Source organism: Hipposideros armiger, unplaced genomic scaffold (genome assembly GCF_001890085.2).
Source record: "Hipposideros armiger isolate ML-2016 unplaced genomic scaffold, ASM189008v1 scaffold_719, whole genome shotgun sequence".
NCBI lineage: Eukaryota > Metazoa > Chordata > Mammalia > Chiroptera > Hipposideridae > Hipposideros > Hipposideros armiger.
In genome coordinates this window covers 239,898-262,120 of record NW_017732069.1, presented here as the reverse complement: position 1 = coordinate 262,120, position 22,223 = coordinate 239,898, and the positions used below count along the sequence as shown (strand labels likewise).

Here is a 22,223-nt window from a genome sequence, read left to right as displayed (position 1 = left end):
CAGAATTTATAGTCAGTGATATTTGATTTCTTAGAATTATAACAACTGGGATTTTTTTTTTTTTTTTTTTTTAGCAGAACAGGATTTTCTTGTTTTTGAGAAAGCCAGAGACATCAAATACAAATGGCTTACCCCAGGCTGTAACCTGCTGGGTTGTGATTTAATTATGCAGATTGCTTTATTGGTGTTTTCTTTTCAAGGATTTTCTTTCTTTCTTTTCTTCATTTACTGAAGGAGTGATTGGGGCCCTTAAGGTTTTGCCCAGGAAACCAAAGACAGTTCTCTCTATGAGTTTTTTATTTTGTTTTGTTTTGTTTATTTATTTTGAGCTTGTTTCTGTTTTGTTTTATGTTAGTTTGTCTTAAAGAAAAATGTAAATGAAACATTTCTTTAGAGCTTTCTTCCTTTCACTGAAAGAGGAAATGAATCTCCTGATCCTTGGGAAATGTCCCTCTCATTATACCTTAAGCAATCAGTCACCCAAACTGAAAATTCTAGGAATGTCACAAACACTGTGGCTGGGATTCAGGTCTCCTGGCACCCCCACACTGAGCAACAGCCAGCTCAGGACACGACTGACACTGTCCCTCAAGAGGAAGTGGTTTCTTTATCTTGTATTTACTCTGTGCCTGTTCCTTAAGATAATTTGAGCTCCAAGCAGACAGTGTTGCAATACCAGAAGTAGGTCTGCAGTAAAAATCCCAGTGGAAGGAGATGTTTTATCATTTGAAACTACTGACTGACCGTAGTTTAGCATCTCTATTTCAATCCCAGCCCCTCTTGCTCAGTATCAAAGGTAATTAATGACCTTGCAAAACCATGTCTGAAACTGGTGACCCATGTCAAACATGTTGTCTGGGCTTTCCAAAAAAAAAGTCAAATTAGATTTTAAAAAACCTTGACTTTTCTACTGCACCTTTCCACAGTCCTCTGTATTCTGAGAGGAGGCAAGATGAAAAGGCGTCTAGCATACCATGCTTTTAATTTCTTTGATTAATTATTTTAGACTCCTTAACATTAGCTTACTTTTATTAATTTTTCCGTGACTGGGAGACCTTGATTCCTAGAATATGGCCCAATTAGACCCATCCCCAAATGTCCCCCATCTAGAGGCTTATGTGGGCATGAGTCACAGATTTTACCACCTAACACAGCCAGGCCCATTTTCCCAGGAAGTCTGCCTCACTCACTTTATCTCTAGATGACAAGTATTACTGGGGTGGGGGGAAGTTTGTGTGTCCTGACCTGCAGCTTGCATTAGGTTTCATCAAGATCAAAATGAATTTATTGAAATGAGACCTGATGTGAAATCCAGGTGCCTCACAGTTTTGTGTCTCCAGTACACATTTACTGTCACCCCCTCTATGGAAATCACTGTGGGGGCTTGTGAACACAGGTAAGTGGGGCCGTAGGAAGAGACAGTGACACAGCACATACACGACTAAGGAAACGGGCAATCGGTGGCAGGAGAAAGGTCAAGCTCCTAATGCAGCGTGAGGACACAAGTAGGTCAATGATTTCTAAACCCTGCCCCTAGGGTAGGGTAGGCACCAGTGAGTGCAAGGACCATTTGTGTTTAAATTTGTTGTTAATAAAAATTGCTGTGATGAAAATACTGATAGTGTCGTTTTGTTATGACCAAGGTAAAAAAGAGCTAACACCAAGAACAACCATAGTTCTCCAACATAAACAAATTTTTCAAGCAAAGTCTAGCCACAATCAAATTGACCACAATCTAGGTCAATGCTTATTGACCAAATCTTTTTTAAAATCTTCAATCTTCCACTTATATTCTCCTTCCACAGCTACGCAGAACTACTGAAAGACAGAAATCCTAGATAGATGATAATAAAACCATTCTTAGGATTAAAGTCTTATTAAATAACTTCAGAGGTGAGAAATCATGCATAAATATGTCACATTTAGTTGATCATTAGAAAAGTCCAAATAATAGTATCTCTTAACCCTAATGAAATTATGGAAAGACATAAAATTTACTTGAACCTTTTAACCCTAGCCAAGATCTTACACAAAATGCAAGGTTAAGGGCAAGCTGATGTATTTTGTAGCTTATAAAACTGCCAACAAGTGTCACAAAGTTTGGTAGCTCATTTCGTGCTCATGCTTTCAAGCCTGAGTGTCTGGATCCCAATGGCGGTCCGAGGTTCCGAGGTTCCGGGGAACAGAGGGAGCCATGTGGCCTGTGTACAGGCAGGAAGAGATGCCTTGTCATTGGACAATTTAAAACAATAAGAAAAGCAAGGAAAATCAGTGGACTTCTCTCTCCCCAGGCGCTGGCAGTTGCATGCAATATCGGTGATCAAGTCTCTGCCATGGAGAGGACCACTGCCATTTAAGTCATCACCAGCCCCAAGCCACGGGCTCGATCTGTGTCCTGTGACAAGTCTATCCTAAAGGGGGAAATCCAAATGATTTTTGAAACATTCACCCACGTCACCACTTGTTGACAATCATCAGAAGCTTAAATTAACATGGGTTATCTCCCTTAAAGCAAACAAATATGAAATAATCCTGGATCAGTTATCCAATGTGGTGAGTGTCATTCCCCACATAGTTCAGGCTTGGTTAATACCTTGTCTGAAGGGCCAAAATAGAAACTTAGACAGACATCTCTAGACTTTCAGGGAAACCCTATGCTAGATAATTGTTAACATTCACTATTTCGAATGAACACGTTTCTGAATACATTATTCAAAATATTGCCATGCCTCTCCTCTTTGTTTCATTAGTAAAAGTAGTTTCTGATGGGCTTCAACCACCCAGATTAAAAGACATGGCACATGACATGATAATGTTGTTGAAATCTATCAACTTAAGGCAAGCTGTGAACACTTTTGAAGTGCTATTTTTTACAGTTAATTTATTCACTGTAATATGTGTAAACACACACACTTGTCATTTCAACGTGAAAAATGTAAGAAAGATGCAACATTTCAGGCATGTCACATGGGCCTAGTGAGAAGTGAGATGGCCTGTGCAGCTCAGGGCAAGGCCAGTGCCAGTCAGCCTGTGCAGAGAGACAAGCTCACGTGTACACAGCCAGGACTTACTACACATACATGTACCCAGCTGGTGTGTTATGTACACATGTATACAGTCAGGGCTTACTATGCAAACATGTAGAGAGTCAGAGCTTTACCTGCAAACACCCCTGGCTACGATATATATACCACATGTAAAACGTATATAAAACTGAGATGTGGACTGGTTTTTGTTGTTTTGCTGTTGAGAAATGGGAATGAGGAGGTAAAAACAGGGATGGATCGAGCAGGTAAAATGATTCAATGCTTCATCCTATGCACTGCAGAGCCTCCATCCTGTGGACTAGCACTGTTCCCTCCTTAGGTAGAAACGTACTACATCAAAATGCCAAGGAAGGAAGTAGATTGTAGAATATGTTTCCTAAGCCCGTGTGCCATGACCACCTTGTTTCCACACACACTGAATGGACTTGAAACTTGACCTTGTATGGTCATTCTTTCATTCAAATGTTTAAGGAATGCCGGCCATCTGTCAGGCAGTGTGCTGGGCACTAGGGAGAGGCAGACACAGACAAGGCCCGCACCCTCGATCAGCACACCTGAGCACACCTGAGCACACCTGGGGCCCTCAGAGGATCTGAAATGGCACACTCCAATTAGCCAAGGCTGTATCACTTGACTGCCAGGACAGAGGGATGCTCTGGATCACATATTCTCAAACTGTGGCAAAGGACCAGTTCGGAGTTCATTTGCTTACTTGTCTTAAAAATGCCTAGTTTGGACATTTTGTAAATTACAATAAAAATGAATTACTAGAAAAATGAAGCTACAAAAAAGCATACAAAATGTAAACCAAGCTTTTTATTATTATATACATTGACATACAGTCACCCTGTCAAGTTACTCTACAATTTTCAGAAAGCCACACCTCCATTTCTGCACTTAGCATGCCACAGACCAATGACAGAGCACACAGATGACCACTGGCCAGTGCATCACACCCACGTAGCCCTGCTCTTGACTCACCACTGGGATTTGGGCAAAGACAGACAAACAGAGGCAGGTGTCCTTCACTGAGGGAGGTGCAAAGCCAGCTGCCTCTATACCCATCAGTGTAAGTCCAAAACAAGGTGACCAAACTTCATTTTATTGCTGGCCATACAGTGGAAGAGTGCCTGGCACAGAATAAGCACTTAACAAATATATGCCAGGTGGATGAGCAAAAATGGATGAGCTGACAACTTGTGTCAAGAAGAACGCAGAGATGGAATAAGGCCCCTCAGAGAGGAAGATTGGGACCCATCAGATTGCCCAGCGCACATGGGAATGGGGATGTGATGTCATCAGATAATAAAATGAAGATGCAAAAGTTGTGAGCATTTAGAAATTAATCAAATGAAATGTAACCAAGGAAAATGTAGATTCACTGCCTTTAGAAAAAAGTGAACTGCACAGAAATACCACCATGGAAAAAAGACAAGACTTATGGCCGTCATCGATGGCAAGCTCAACAGTGAGGAGAAGCTGCTGGCTGAAATGTCACCTGGACCAACACAGCACCCAGAACAAGAGAAGCAGTAGCCCTAAGACACTCAGTTCAGGATGAACCATTTTACAAGAGGTTTTGATCGATGAGAATACATGTTGGCAAGAGTGAGAGCAGCGACAGATTTGAAAATGCAGTGACATGGAGTATGGTGCCGGAACTAGTGACACTTAATCCAAGAGAGGTCCGTCCTGGTTACCAGAAGGGAGCTCCCCTCCGATATTTCAGGGCTTCTATCATGGACAGGATAATAGGTCTATTAACAGTGGAGAGAGAAGGAAGATTGGACATAATTAAGCTGCAGTGAGATTTTAATGTCAATAGAAGGAAACACTCTTTAATAATGAAATTGGCCTATAACTAAATACAAATCATCTTTGGAGATGGTGGGTTTTTCCCCATCACAGGGGTGTTCACAGTGAACTGAATGTTGTAGAGAAGAATCACAAATGGGGTGGAAACTTCAATATCTATTGACTGGGAAATTCTTCATGACAGAGGTCAACCTTTCATTAAAGAGATATTTACTGAGCAGCTGCTTTGGGTCACCATGGTTCTGGGCACTGGGGACACAGCAGGAGAAGGCAAACCCCTAAAAGCTCATATTCAGCTGTGCATTTTGTGTGTCCAATCAGTGTTTCTGCCCATACCAGCAAGACCGTCCTGAAAGACGTGGTTCATGGAAAGAAGGATTTCTAAATGACAAACTCCATCTTTCAGGATTTGAGGAGCAGGTCTGGAAGCTTAGATTGTGGAGTTATCTCAAGGTTGGGTCCCTTCACATAGGGAGAAGAAGGAAGAAAGCTTCTAGTCTCAGTGCACATGAGACATTCAAGGGGACTGTGGATCTGTTAAATGCCAAATGCTTGAATAATCCTCTTTCAGGCATGTCCAAGGAGGTTTGGAGATATCTGACCGCACAGGCTATTGACACATGTTCCCCGGGAAGCCCAGAAGGCAGCTCATAGTGGTGTTGACATTGTCTCCTGCGGTCAAGCTGGCCAGACTTCACTTAAGGCCATGTTCTTGCTCAGAGCACTCACACACCATGACCCAGAATGGGGAAATAGCTCACATGTTTGGGAAAAGTGCTGAGAGGTTACAAATGTAAATGACGATGGAACATTTAACTGGAGATACTGAATCACCTAAAAGAATCAAAACTATTACCTAAAAGAATACAAAATCAGATGTGAAAAAGAATATTTAGAATGAGTAAAGAAACATGACAAATTTATTTTTCTAATTGGTCAATACTAAAAAGAAAATCCAAAAACTCCATAAAAATAACACATTTTTATTCATGAACTACCTGACACATGGTTCCAATTCTGCTTTTCATACCTTTTTAGCTAAATGCTCCTTGATCACTTCTTCATATCCTGATGAGTTATAAATATTTTTCTCTAAAGAAAATAGATAGTTTAGTTTTTCTTCTAGCGTAGTTGCTCAAAATGTGTTTATTATTGATAGGTGGGAAAGTTCCTTACTTTCTGTAACTTGCTCTTAGAGATGCCATGTAAATTATTAGGATGGTTATCAAATTTGGAAAAGGTGAAGTTTCACTGGAAATAATAATCATGATGATCTCTGTTCCTTCATTTAGTGTAAATCTAGTGTTTTGCCATTAAGATTTGAGTATTAGTTTAAAAAGAGTTTTCATTCAGATATGGGTGGTAACTTTTATAAAAACATGGTTTGGTCATGAAACCCTGTTACTGCAGAACAACAAATTCCTTCTTATGGCCCTTCTCAATCCATTTATGGGATCCAGGCTAGAAAATGCCCTTCTAGAAGGTTCTAGCTCCGAGCACACGCACACAGTCCCTGTGACACTTCCTCACACAATCCTTGTGTTCCCCAGAGAATCCAGTCCTTTATCAAGTCACTTACACCAGGCCCTACCCTTCAGGAACATGAAATGGCACTGAGCGCTTTTCTGATAGACCCTAAACACAGGGTTAAGGACCTAGAATCTAACAAAAGTGTCCTCTGTGTCTTCAGAGCAACAGAAGTCCTTCCAAGGAGTAGTGCACACTGCCTCTGGCCTGAGGCTCTTGCTCGGGGCGCTCTAACCTAGCTAGCTTCATCCCCCATCTATTTCTCCATGTTGTTGAGGTCCATAAAGACCTGTTTAGGATGCCAGCAGCTTAGCTTTCAAGAATCTGAAGATGATTGTGAAGAGCAAAGGGACCGGCAAAGCTAACAAAACCAGTGAACAATGGGCCAGAGGATGGAAACTTTTTCTAATTTTATTTGATCTCTCAAAGTGGTATCAAACAATCCAGGGAAAGAAAAAGCAAACTGTGTCATTTGGACTTTGAAGAGCTCAGCTTAAGACTGGAGTAAGTATCAAAGAGGCATATCTAATCACTGGGGACTAAATTGAAGCACAAGGAAAAAATTCAGCCCTTCTGATATGTCAAGGCCAAAGCGTTTTCAAGTGGATAAATGCCATTTCTAATACACATAGAGCAGAGCTCATGCAGTCAACGAAGAAGAATCTGTGACATGAAAAGTGCTGGGCCCCGGCTGCCGTCAGTTGCCTGGTGCACCAACATGGGCCAGGTGGTCCAGGCAGGAGGGGAGGCGGCGGCTAGCTGGAGAACTCGAGAGTTCTCTGTACCTTTGTATGTGCGGCGTGCCCGGCCAGAGCAAGGGCTGCAGTCATGTTCAAAAACCTCTGCCTTTACCAGCACCCCTGGTGGTGCTGCTGCGCTTACCTGATTTCTGTATTTTTTTTAATGAAATTACTTCCTTAGTAGGCTGCCAAATGCAGTAAGTTTAGAGTCTCACTATTTATGTGAATACGTCGCTCCACCCTTTTCTTAACATCAGTGTTCTAAGCTGTTGATGGAAGGACATTACCTTCTAAGGTAAGTCAAACTCAGAGACCTGAGGCCGAGGTCGAAGTATTCAAAATGCATGGGGCCCCATCAGCATTGTGTGTCCCCGTCCTTCACAACCTGGGAAGATCAGAGAGGCTCTCGCTGGCTCTTACCAACTAAGGCAGAAAAGAAAAAAGCTCTTTTTCTGATTTTCATGTAATGGGACTGTTTCTCTGTGGGGCTGTTGGGCTTTGCTCAGCACCAACTATACCTATTTATCGTAGACCTCTGATCGGTCTTCTGTTGTCCTGCCGTCGTCTAGGCAATGCATTTCAGTTTCATAACCTTCCCCTGTTAAACAGTTTGAAGGAGATTATGAACTGCAAGGTCATGGATACACACATGCTTAAGGTTAATAACAAGCCTTTTGCAGGGCTTAACCCTTTGCAAAGCCCATTCTCATGATCTCATGACCATCTTTTCTTTGGTCATCTCATTTATTTTTATCTTCTCCGTGTTGCTCAGACTTCAATTCAAAATACATATGTATCTGAAGTCTTTCTACATTTTAAATGCCTTGATAAGGACACTTAATTTGTGATGTTTTTGTACAAATATTAACTGCTTCAAAACATGAAAAGTACAGTATCATTTCCAAAACTGTTTCCAGGTCCACGTCTCAGGTTGTGACATCCGGGAAATAAGTGCCAGTTTAACCCAGTGGATTTCTCTACGTCTCACGTCAGCATTTCAGATATGTAGCCAAAACTGCTTTCAACTTCATTCAGAATTTCAATGTCTTCTAAGTTTCTTCTTAAGTTTCAGGGATGACAATGCTGGATTAGTCACTTCATGTTCTTGAATGAGACACTTTGTGTCCTGGGCTGCAGTGAGTTGGGGATGGCTGTCTGGGAGCCTGTCTGCTGGCCACTGTTTTCAGTAACACTGACGATGAAGATGAGCACTAACAACACTACTCCCACTGAGGCCATCCCTGCGTGGATGGCTGACAAGCTGAGCTGGCCAGATACCCTTCGGGTGGAGGCATTCCTTCCATCCTCAGGACTGCAGCCTGCTGATGGTCAGCAGCTCAGTCCCTCCCTAGGAACTAACTGCTCTGACTGCAAGGAGTCATCTCACCCACAACCCAGGACCCTCCCTGGAAACAGCTGCATCTGATGGCTCTTCCAAAGAGGTAGCAAAGGTCCAGCCACCTTGCCTCCATTCACGAGGCTCTGCAGGCCCAGCTCCACTCCCCACAGGATCATTAGCTGCAGGAGCTCAGCGTCTCCCTCGGCCCATCCTGCCTCCTCACTCCTTTCATACATTATCCTTGAGAGCTCAGCCCAAAGTCTCCATGCAAGGGCTTCCCAGGGGCCTCTGATGCGTACTCTGTGCCAGACCCTGCAGACCACTTCCTACACGCTGCCTCTGTAAGCAGCTATGTGGATAGATGTTATGATGATATCAAGATAGGTATCATTAGATCCATCTGAGAAATGAGAAAAATGAGACTCAGATATAGGAAACCAATGTCAGGGCATGGGTTCAAACTGAGACAACATGAGTCCAGAGTTGGCCCTCTTCCTCCCACGTCATAGCAACTGCCCACTTCTGTCTCCAGGAGCTCCTGCAGAATCATTCTAAAATCCATCAACCATAAAAGTTCATTACAATTCCCAGAGAATTTTTGTATTAATAAAACTGACAGCCCACTTAAAAAAGAAATAATATTTGTCAACAGTCACGAGGTGGTGGATCAGAGATTATCCCCTTCCCCCTTTTAATTGATCTCCTATAAAATGTTTGCAAGAGTGAATAGATTTTTCTGCAAGATCGGAGCACCCCAAAAGTGCAGGTTTTGAAGTTCCATTCTATGGGGGGGGGGTCACCCACTTCAGCACCATCGCTAGAGGCCAAGCGTTGCCATGGAAAGGGATCGACTGGAAGGGATCGACCCGAACGGGCTACTTCTCGATGCATGGGCTCCTTGCCAAACCCTGGAAACTCCATGCATCTCAGTTTCCCAACAGGGGTGGTAAGAACACGGACTCCATGTGCTCTGAGGATTAAATGAGACAGGCTGATCTTTTAGTACATGTCCCATACATGCTTTTTAAGTCATTGATTCAAATCTATAAAGAATGAGATCCATGGCCAATCACAACAATTTCTGCTATAAATAAAAATTAAAATGTTGATGTATATGGCTTAGTCATGTCCTCAGATGTTCAACTCAATCGGAAAGCCAGCGGAAAGCCCTCAGACCTGGTCCCAGTCAGCCTCCGTTCGAGCAGCCAGGGAGAGGGCCAGTCGGGGTGACCTTGGCATGAGTCAGGGTGTGCAGCCGAAGAGTAAGGCCAGGGCTGGCTGTGTGAGGTGCAGCCGGCGACTTCTGCCCCAGCGGAAGCAAAATACTAGGACCGCTTGATAACCCTGGACATTTATGTACCCATCTGTCTGAACAATCCTCAATGATCTTCCATGATGTACCTGGGCGTACAGGTGCTGGCAAGAGGTCAGAGGCAGCACGTTTATTATCCATTCTTTTTTCATGACTCGTCTGGAGCAGGAGGAATTTGTAAATCCTTTTCTCTAGGTAGAAGCAAAAGACTGGGATCTCCTAGAAATAATTTTAGGGAACCACTATTTTTATCTGAAAGTTCAGGAACTAACCTTTGGCTTAAAAACAAAAAAATAAAGATTTTGCTTAGTCGCACAGGCCAAAGATGTCCTCTTAAAAGGAGTTTAAATCTACAGCAGCACATTATTAAGGAAAGATTAAATCTGGTGTCATATGGAAATAAAACCCACAATGACAAAATTAAAGTTCACTTTAAAAAATGGAAACCAGATGCAATGCAGCCAACTGCCATCTGTAGAGTCTTTGTGGCCTAAAAGGACACACCCACCTTTCAACCCGAGGACAGAAGCTGCAGAATTCCAGGTGGCCTCGGGCTCACAGCAGGAAGTGACAGCCACTTGAACCCAGAAGGTCTCTGACAAGGAACTGGTGGCCAGGAGGAGCCCAGCACCTCAGCCTCCCACCCCAGGTCAGCACCGCATTACGAAAATGCAAGGTACCTCTCCAGAGAGCACTAATGACAAAAACAGCCCGAGATCCACACACAGCCACCTGCAACAGGCACGGATACCCAGGGATGGGCCGTCTGTCTGCAGTCAGAGCTCTGTGAGGGCCGCCCCTCCACACACGGGGCGCAGGAGAGTACTGCATTTCAGTGAGACCTTCTCCTTCCCTTCCCTGGGACATCTGTCCTCCAAGCTCTGCCGCTTGTTGTTGTGTGTGCTTGAGGGCGAGAAGGTGTGAAAGGCAGGTTACAGCGTGGGAAGCACGGCTACAAATGCTGTCCTTTGGTTTCTGGTTGCCACACAAAGCACTGCCGCGTGGTCCAAGAACAGAACAGGACGCCGTGGATGTGACCGCCATGGGGGTGTCCTGCCTCAGAGAAACGGAATCCGGGAAAAATGTGTTAATTTCAAAGTAGCCTTTTCTTCACACAAAGGGATAAGGTAGATACTTAGTAATTGCTACAAAAACTAAGAAAATCAAAATCTCTAACATCTACTTTCAGAGTTTCCTCATGACCTAAGGTACCTAATGGCATGTCTCCCGAACATTTCTTTTTGTAAACGTGGAATGGGTGCAATTCTTAATGAAAGGTGTCCCTGGGATCTAAATACCTAAATGTCTTTACTAAAAGGATTGCTGCCGCAAAGATGGTAATAGTGATCTCACCGATTTTTCTAAGTTCATAAATTTGGACTGCAATGATTATGTGTGATTACTTTTTAATTCCAACAAAGATCAGCACCATTACTCATTAGCTTTAGATGGTGGTAAGATTTCAGTTCTGGCATTGCTGGCTTAAGAAGGGATATCACAGCAATCTCCCTGTTTTCAATTTATTTGTTTTATTATTCATTTTATGTTTGTTTTTCTTACTGGTAAAATATCAACAAGTTCTTGAAAATGGTACAAAATGTTAAAAAGGAGGAAGATTTCACAAACATTTAGACTACCTTTAAGAAATACAAGTATTTTCTTGCTGTTTTGGATTCTTCTCTGTAGCTTAATTATATCCTACAAATCTTTTGCATAAGTAGAAATACATAGAACTCAATAAAAAACATGCCACAATATGTGTTTTCTTAAACTGTCTCCCTGGAGAGTATGTGCTGTCGTAAAAGGTTGTGGCCCTTGAATTTGAGAAGAACAGCCTCATGCCAATCAAACACATAGCTGCTGTTTAGAAAGATGAACATGTATTTGCCCTGGAGGCTCTGCTGGGATAGGGCTTGGCCTCTGTGCCCACACACTTAGTTCTCCGTGAACTGTGCCCTCACCACCTGTGTCTGCTCCGCCATCTTCTCAAGGTGCACAATTGGTTGCGGAAGCCCAAAAACCATTCTTACAGCAAGCACAGCACCCTCGTCTTGAGATGTTAGTTTAGAAGGTTGAAGTTGTCCCTTCTTTGGACTTCCCTAGAGGGTAAATCTGGGCACTATGAGGTAAGCACTCGCTTCCTGAAGGGACAGCCATGGCACATGCGACTTAAATTGTGTCAGAGAGAAAAGGTCAAGTCATGTGATCCATCCCCAGGGGCACTGGCTCAGTCTGACACTTTCCAGTTCTCAAGTGTTTGGGTATTTATTTAGTTAGTAAAAACTGTGTAGATGTGACATGTATAATATGATAACATGACATACACACACACAGTTCAGTGATTGCTGTGCTCCACATCTCCTCACATGGTTACCATTTTTTGTGCGTGTGATGAGAGTACCTGAATTCTAGTTTCTTAGCAAATCTGCAGTATTCAGTATGATATTGTTAATTACAGTCATCACACTGACCATCAGATATCTAGACTTATTATCCTGCATACCTGGAATTCTGTGCCCTTTGACCAACAGCTGGAATTCTGTGCCCTTTGACCAACAGCTCCCCACTTCCACAATTTACGCACCCCCTGTGATCCAGTAATCCCCCTTCTAGATATACCTACAGGAAATGAAATCGGGATTTCTAAGAGATGCCTGCACCCCCCTGTTTACTGCAGCGCCATTTACAGCAGCCAGGGCATGGAAACAACCTACGTGTCCATCAATGGAAGAATGGATAAAGAAGAGGTGGCACATATGTACACAATGGAATATTACTAGCCATAAAAAGAAGGAAATTTGTCATCTGACATAACGTGCATGAACCTGAAGGGCATTACACTAAGTGAAAAAAGCAGACACAGGAGAGGCTCCGTGATGTCACCTATATGTGGACTCTACAAGTCAGTTACAAAGAAACAGAGAGCAGGTAATTACCACATGCTTGGCTTTGATCACTAGCTCCCTAGGGCAATGACCTCATGTTCATGTTTATGGTTCAGAAGTCACTTTGCACATCAAGCACTACCTATAAATAAAAGCCACGTTCAGAGAATTTTGACTGGGGTATCTGTTCTTTTTTTTTTTTTTTTTTTTGCTTTGGTAAAACTTTTTTTTGAACTAGAATACACTAGCATCCTGATGGCTATTTGGTCCAGGAATAAAGTATAGCCACAGGAATTTTAAATGGGATCCCTTTGAAAGAGTCCTAGGAAGGAAAGACACAACTTACACTTTATACGTTTTAACAAACCTCCTACCTCCTCCCATCTCAACCAGACACAGAGAGTGAGCTGACAAAAATGTCTGAACTAAAGACCAAGTCATATTCCTCACACCAGGGAGACCATAGTGTCATTGGCCTTCAGTGGCCAGTGTATTTCATGTAGCATGATGCCCTCAAGGCCCATCCATGTTGTCACAGTGGCAGGAATTTTTAGGCTGAATAATATCTACCGATAATAATGTCTACCGATGGGCATTTCAGTTGTTTCCAAGTCTTAGCTACTGTGAATAGCGCCACAATGAACATAGGAGTGCATATATTTTTTCAGATTAATGTCTTGAGTTTTTTTGAATAAATACCTAAGAGTGGAATTGCTGGGTCATACGGTAGTTCCATTTCCAGTTTTTTGAAATACCTCCATACTGATTTCCATAGTGGCTACACCAGTCTGCAGTCCCACCAACAGAGCACCAGGGTTCCCTTTTCCCCACAGCCTCGCCAGCACTTGTTGTTTGTTGATTTATTCATGATAGCCATTCTGACCAGGGTGAGGAGGTATCAGATGACATTTTTAAAGTAGCTGATAAGTCGATGGTCACAAGTACAGTACTCTAGCAGAGAAACGTGTCAGATAACAATGAAAATCACTTGTAAATGTGCCCAGTTGCTCTGGCCCCTGGCCCCTGGCCCTTCCCTCAGGAAATGGAGGAGCCCTCTGCTCACCCCACCCCACGGCTCCACCTTTGTTCCCTGAAGACACCCCCCCAAACAGTGGCAGGAGCACAGAGACTGCCTTGAGCCCCTCCCTAGCACCCCTTCACCTTCCTTTGCTCCAGAGCACTGTCCTCGTTGTCCTGATGCCTACCTACAGCTGTGCAGGATGTGAATTCTACTAGAAGAGGCAGAACTAATCTCCTGGACAAAAGCCTCCCAGTTAGGGGGGCAGTTTAACAAGGGGCCAGGACCTGTTAAGAAGCCATTGACCAACGGGCTATGAGACAGCAGACACTTCTTGTATCTCTGATTGCAAAACTCTAAAGCCAGCATAAGAGAATTCCTAAGTCTTCTCGTATTTGTAAATTGCATGAATTGTAACCAGAAATGAAATCTAGTTTAATAAATATTCATCTACACTTTTGATTACTTTGTGGGAGGAGAAGTCTATGATTCCCCCCACTTGCTTGTAGCAGGAAACTAAAAGGGAAAACAGACTCTTTTTAGGGTGATTGGATGTTTTTCTCTGTTGGGGTCCTCTGTCCAACTCCTGAAATACAGACCAGGGAACCCGGAGCTTCCTCATTCACGAAACGCACCTCTGACAGCTATTGTGTGGATTAAACAGGGCACTGAGTTTCATAGCTTGATAACTGACAGACATTGTTATTTCTCATGATTTCCAAGGGACACAAACAGACTGGTTCTTGGATCCTCTAAGCTAAGACCACCTGCAATTTTTGTCTTGGTTTTGATATTAAGTATCCTGAAAAGAAGGGTCAGCTACAATATACCAATAAGTAACTAAACCACCATGAAAACACTTGCCTTCTACAAACCAAGCTTTTATATTTCTAGAGTTCTGTTTTTTTTAATTGTTCAGCCCACAACCACAACTCACTGCTTTTATATGATACTTGAGTATTATTTTAAAGTATACTTAGTGAAAAATATGCACTCATAGTCCTTAAATATTAGTACCTGAGGTTAAAGAAAAACAATGCCATTTTGCTGTAGAATACAAATCTAAGGAAAAGAATATTAGTAATAAGTTTTGAAAAGCAAGTGAAGAAAAGAGAAATTTGTACAAAAATGGCATTTAAATAAAATTGAAGTGGATTTCTGAAAAAAAAATTCTTAAATATATAAAATATATAGATAGGTAAAGAAATGCTGATGATTCAAGTGCAATTTTAGAGTAACATTTATTTGAGTCATGTTAGATCTCAGTGCCACATTGCTGGCCAGTTGTCTGCCATGGCCTGCATTTCCATGAAGGAGCCAGTGGTGCAGTGGCACTTCCTAAAAAGTAACCATGGATAAGACAAAGGGGCGCTCACTGCAGCTCCAGAAACAACAAGGTGTTTTGCATGGCATTGTTAGAATAAAAACTATGTATATGCATGGGTGTGTGTGCATTCACTACTCCAATTCTTTATACAAGACACACAGGCCCAAAATATTATACAGCTCTGGGAAGAGAAGCATATTCCCAACAAATCTTTAATAATATGGAATTGTAGTGTTTGGGTTCCATCCTATCACAGAAAACTAGATATCTTCTGATCACAAACATAAATTATATGCTCCTTGGTTATTTATCTAAAAAAGAGTTGAAAATGTATGTGCACACCAAAACCTGCACGTGGATATTTATAGCACTTTTATTCATAATCTCCAAAACTTGGATGCAACCAAGATGCCCTTCAGTAGGTGATGGATAAACAAACTGTGTCCATCTAGGCAATGAACGCTATTCAGCACTAAAAAATATGAGCCATCAAACCATGAAAAGACATGGGAGGACCTAAAATGCATATAACTAAGTGACAGAAGCCAATCTGAAAAGGCTGCATACTGTGTGATTCCAGCTCTGTGACATTCTGAAACAGGCACAGCTATGGAGCAGGAAAGATCAGTGGTTGTCAGGGTTTGGAATGAACAGGGGGAGCAGAGGGTTTTCGGGGCAGTGAAACTACTCTGTGTGACACTAGAATTGTGGGTACGTGTCATTAGACATTTGTCCACACCCACAGAATGGGCAACACCATGAGTGACCCTGATGTAAATAGTGGACTCTGGGTGATGGTGACGTGTCTGTGTAGGTTCATCTTTAGTAAAAAGTGTTCCATTCTGATGAGTGACACTGACAGTGTGGGACGTTGTGCATGTGTATGGTTGGAGAGTATATAGGTATCTGTACCTTCCTCTCAATTTTTCTATAAACCTAAAAAAATAAAGCCTTCAAAAATAAAAATAAAAACATGAAAAAAATAAATGATAAATATCAATATAGTTCTGCCGAGCTCCTAAGAACTGGTAATGCTGTAGAACAATTAGACCTGAGCTACACATTGGCTCATAATTTCTAAGGTGACAGGAAGCTCCCTGGGGGTAGGCTCCAACATTCAAGAAAGTAGTATTGTCTGGAAGACCCTAAACTTGGAGAAATATCTGACTGAAATCTCTGAGCAAATCCATTTCCATGTTTTGGGGCTATTATTCAGCCTGTACCTGCTCAGGCACCAGTAGTGGAAGCTCTAAATGCACAGCACAATTAAGTAGCTCTCCTAGGCAGCTGGGGCGGGCACCCCAACCCAGCAATCTTGTCTCCGCCTGAGAGCAGCTCACTGAGGCTTCCTTGTCCCCATTTGTGCATTCATAAAGTCAGAAATAAAACATGCTTCTAAAATTACTTGAAGATCCCACAGAAAGGTGAAGAATTTCACTGGCATCTTTATGGAGCACTACTTCCCAGGAATGGAGACATCAGAGCAAAAGGGCATTGCCTGAGAATAAATGGTTTCAAACACAACAGCACATTAAATGTAAATGTAAAATGGTTTTGAATCACCTTATGTCAGACTCTCTTAAAAGCCCTTTCTTTGAGTGTTTGAACCAGGACACACATTCAATTTAAGACTGCATAAATTTTTTTAGCTACAGCTATTTATAAATTGTTGGTTATATACTCTAAAATGTTGCAACTAAAACTCAATGGGCTCAGTGATGGAACATGAAACCTTGGGAACAGTGTGGGTTAGTTTAGTTATAGCCACAGTGCCATGAGGTCATGTTGTAGGATCAACTCTATTTTCACTTTAAAGATGAAGAAACGAGTTAGTGAAGTTGGCCCCTATTTGGGGTGAAATCTCTTAAATCTGCATGTCTTTAAGTGGACCATTGTCACAGAACCAGAAACACAAGGGTTAATATAGGGGTGAGTTGATTTAATTTTCAAGGTTTGTATGTATGCTCTTTACTTTGAAAGGAATAATAGGATTTAAAATGACTTTTATTTTAAAAATGTTTAACAATTTCCCCATTGTGGAGCATCATATGCTCTCCAATTTAATAACTATGACTTTTTAAAATGTTTGCATTTTTTAAAAATGATGTTGGCTTTAGAACATAGCCCCAAATCCCTAGCACTACTCCCATCAAGACTTGGGGTGCATGTCCACTCCCCTTGAGTCTGAACTCTGCAGCTGCCTGACCACTGGACTATAGTGGAAGGGACACTGCCAGGTTCTCTGTCCAGACCTGGGGAACAATCTTTGATTCCTTCTGTCTTGGGAGAAAGTCCATGTAACCCAGAGAGATCCACAGGAAGTAACCTGAGTCCTCAGCCACAGCTGGGCTGTCAGCCAACACCCTGCACCGACCCACTGCCATGTTGGTGCACCATCTCAGAATCAGGTCTGTGCGGGTCACCCAACACCACGTCCTGTCCTGCCAGGCGCTGCACAAACCGCACATCCAGGAACAAAATAAATGATTGTTCTTGTTTTAAGCCGTTGAGATTTGGAATGATTTGTTATGCAGTTGTAGATAACCAGAACAGATGTGGGTACCTAGAAGCAGGGTGCTGCCATGATAAATACCAAAAATACGGGCATTGGTTTTGGGACAGCGGCAAGTAGAAGCTACCAGGGCCTTCAAAAGAGTTTTGGTAAAATGCTGAAGAGCCTCACTTTGAGAAGAATGAAGGGCCTCGGGAGAGGGTTCGAGAAGCCTAAGGCCTTGAGGCAGCTGCCTGTGACAGCTTAAAGAAAAAGGGGGAAAATGTCACAAAAGTGGTGGAAAAGGGACTCCGGTTATGGTGTATTGGAAAGTCTGGCAGGTCCTCTGTTTCTTGAGATCATGTGAAATGGGAAGTGAGCTGCCATAACACAGTCCCACAGACTGGGCGGCTTAAGCAGCTGACATTGGCTTCTCACAGCTCCAGAGGCTGGAAGTCCAGCAGGGTCAGCTCTTCTCTTCCTGTTCTGCCAATGCCACCTTCTAGCTGTGCCTTCACATGGCAGAGACAGAGAAAGCTGTGGTTTCGCTGCCTTTTCTTATAAGGACACCAGGCCTATTGGATCAGGACCTCACCCTTGTGACCTCACTTAACCTTAATTAACTCTCGAAAGGTCCCTTCTCCAAATATAGTCACATGGGGGATTAGGGATCCAATATATAGATTGGGGGGCATAATTCAGTCCATACTTGCACCTAATGAGCTTAACGATCTAGGTAAGGAGAATCCCAGTCAAAATATTTAAACATCCAATGGCATTTGTTTGCAGCCCATGACAAGATGCAAATTGAAAGAAATACACTGAAGAATAATCTCTTAGCTGCCAAGGACCCAGAATTGGCTGGGATTGTAAACAAATTATTTTCTCTTTCCCAGTCTCTCCAGAAAATAAAAAGGTCATATGATGAGCCACTCATTTTCATAGCCTACAGCAGTAATGGATACTACAGTACCAGGATCATTGTGTTAGCCAGGTGGAAATGACAGGCCTTCACCTTCTGAGACGTTTCACTTTATTTTTAATTAATAAAAGTCATCTTTTTCTGATTTTTATTTTTATTTTATTTTATTTTTTAAGTATCTTTTATAAGAATAGTTCTTGAACTCCTCTGACCAAAAGTTTTATTGCTGCCAGTCAGCCTGATTGGCTGCTATGGCACAGTCAGCAGGGATCCAATCCAGTGTCAGACTATCAAGCTGCCCCGTGAGTGATGCACTGTCCAGAGTTAATTAGGTTCAGAGAATCCTGTACGTGCAACCGGACTCAAGTATTATTTTTACACTAGAAAGATCAATGACAGGGTAATCCATCAACACTAATGATGACAATAAGAACAACCATGGTACATAGCAACAGAGCTGAAGCTGATGGCGTTCTCGCTGCAGGCCAGGCTCTGATCCAAGCTCGTCTCGCGTGTTAACCGATCTAATTCTCAGAACACCCTATGCATTAAGTACTTTTTTATCACCCACGCTTTGCAGAAAGGTAAACTGAGGCACAGGGTTTAAGTGACTTGACTAAGTTTACAAAACCAGTAGATAGTTGAGCCAGGATTCCACACCAAATGCTCTCAAAGCTAAGAATATTCAATTTAAGAATACAAGTTCCAGGCAACAAAAAATTAATTCCACCTAGTAAGTATCATTAGCTTCAGCTACAAACAGAGTTGGCTTCAGTGCTTAGAGCCTCCTGTTACATGACACACACGACACGTTAAGTCCTGCTTTGCAGCCATATCATTGTATAAAGGGCTTTATTAACAGCTGCTTCATTTCACTATAAAGCCTTGTTTACATGTGTTTCTATCTCATTGAAATTTCGGAGCTGTCAAGATTGAACTTACTCAAGATTAGTACATGAGTGTGTAGCACAGTGCCTGTCAATACTTATTAATTAATTAATTCAAATTAATTTTAATTAATTCAATGTGAAAAATAAATGTGTTTGGATAAACCCAGAGGGTCGCTTTGTCCGCAGAGTGGGCCACCTTGGAACACAATCGTTTATTGTGTCAGCGGGGCATTGTCCCCACCTTCACCTAAACCCTGGTCACCCTCTGGGCCGGGTGGTACACTTCCCTTCTTGAGGCTTGTCACACACCTAAGCCTGGCTAATGTTTAAAAGGGTTTATGTTGGGGGCACATTTGTAATAAAACTCAGGACTGATAAGGAAAAGGAAGTTTTGGGGGGTTTTTTGGTTTGTTTTGCAAAGTAAGTTATAGGAGCTAGGACACCAGTGCCACCCTGTAGGATGTCATCTTCCCTCCTCCAACTCAGTCCCCCAGCAGAGCTACCCAACATGGAGCTAGTGAACCTGCCCATGCCTGATGGAGATATCCCTGGGGAAGGAGAGATGCGAGACAGGAGAAAGAGGCTCCGGGAGCTGAAGAGAAAAGGAGCATCCAAGGAGAGGGGTTGCAGCTGGGGAAGGGTGGCCCCTCAGCCGAGCAGGGCAGGGATGGTGTGAGGGGGGAAGCCCCGTGCCCTGTGGATGCTGCAAGTACGGGCTGATGGTGAGGCCTCTCCTTGCTGAAGCCGCCACAGCCGCCTTGCTAGGTATGTTCTGAGGAAGTGCATCATGCCCTGCTCCACAGATGGCGACACAAGGGGCAACACCCAGGCGGATAATGGGGTGTCATGGGACAGCTGCTTTGTTATCCTTCCCTTTGTAAAAGTCTATATTCACCCTTTTGTTCTATAGTCTTCAAATGCAAGCACACAGTTACTTTCAAAGTCGACAGAGGGAGTGGCATGAGCCTTTTTCTTCTTCTGTCTCTCTCACTCACTCAACTTTTCTTGTGACCAGGACTACATGGACTTGTTCCAGACCCTGTCACCGGCCCTCTGGGATTTGTGAACCTTATACTCCTGTAAGATAGGCTCCTGCAGGACCACACTCAAGGGAAAGTCAGAAAGCAGTGCACACAGCTGATGAGCTCAGTGCCACCAGGCGGGGTCGCAGGCTGATGCACTGGCTTCAGGAGGTGCGGCACAGGTAACACCGCCCTGGGGAACTGGTGGGGGATGACAGAGTCCTGTCCCCTGGCTTAGATTTCACATGTCTCTGCGCAAACCCAAGTGCTATGCCCTGGCAGGCAGCTAGCCCTGCTTCTTTTGTAAGAAATAAAAATGGTTCTAGGGAAAGGGGGATCCAAAATGAAGAATCAACCATCTAATAGAAAGAAACCCCACCAGCCTGGCAGAGCCTGTATATGGGCAGTTTGCTCACATGTCTGAAAAAGGAAGAAAAGAAAAAGCAGGTTTCTTTTTTTTTTTGTAGCTGAGCCATAAGCGGGTTTCATTTTGTGTTTGGCTCACGCTTTCTGAAGACCCCCTCCTAAAGCCTGAAAAAGAGATAGCTTTTTGTATATCTGGGGTCTTTTAAAAATCACCCCATGTGATCTTTTGAGAGAAAGATCAGCTGGAGTCTTGTTCTGTAAAGAGGTGTTTAATAGTATACTCTGGACAGCAGTACCACAATCACAAAAGGGACAGCGATTAAAGAGGAAATAAGGAATCGAGTTGTTTTACAGAGATTCAAACTACCAGTGAAATTCACTGAAATGTCTTTGACTGCCAAAGTGTCTTTCAGCATTTAGGATATTTTTCTAATGTGTTTTCCTTACTCAAAGTATAATTTCTTGACATCTTTTGGGCCAAATTCCTTATATGTTTATGTCTCGAGTATATCCCACTTTTATAATAGTGTGAAATTGTATTCCAGCATGTGCATGGTAAACACCCAATGCTTTTTTTTTAATTAAAATTTATTGAGGTGACAATGGATAGTAAAATTACATAGATTTCAAGTGTACAGTTCTGTACTACACCATCTATATATCACATTGTGTTCACCACCCAGAGTCAGTTCTCCTTCCATCACCATAGGGACTATACCAAACTAAAAAGCTTCTGCACAACAAAAGAAACCATCGACAAAATAAAGAGGCAACTAACTGAATGGGAGAATATATTTGCAAACAACGCCTCCGATATTATCCAAAATATATAAGGAACTCATACAACTCAACAACAAGAAGACAAACAATCCAATTAAAAACTGGACAGAGGACCTGAATAGACATTTTCCCAAAGAGGACATACAGATGGCCAATAGACATATGAAAAGATGCTCGAAATCACTAAACACTCAATGTTGAAGTTATCATCTGCAGATGTTCTGGTCATGACAAGAGCTCATGTTCAGGTCCGGTAGTACCTGCCATGGGTCAAATACTGTCCAAGAATTTTACGTCACAACAGACCTAGAGCAAGTACCACAAACAGCATCCCCACTTTCTAGAGGGGGAACTGAAGGCAACCAACCTCTCAGCGTCTCCCACTGGACCTCAGAGCGGGAACCTGACAACGCAAGGTGCCCACTCAGGTGTCTGCTGCAGGAGGCATGCTGGAAACCCACACATGTGTCCTACTTCATGGCAATCAAGGTCTTTCCTCCCTCTCATGGTCAAACCTCTGCCTTTCCCCACTGTGCATCCCATAATGAAGCCAAAACCTGTTTCAGAACAAAACCCTGAGCTCCAGGGTGATGGCAGATTGCCCCTTGGGCCTGGTTTCTCCTGCTCGGCACACTGTCTCTGAGGCTTTCCAGGCTGACGACATGACAGTTGGCTCTGCACATAAACATGGAGTCTATGGAGGTGGTGGTCACAGGGCGGGTTATTGTGGAGGGTTGGAGGG

At 42.9% G+C, this 22,223-nt stretch overlaps 1 pseudogene; it reads right to left on the bottom strand.

Annotated features, from left to right (window-relative positions):
- Positions 1–22,223, bottom strand: part of LOC109373401 (zinc finger protein DZIP1 pseudogene) — a 166,930-nt pseudogene that overhangs the window by 126,027 nt on the left and 18,680 nt on the right.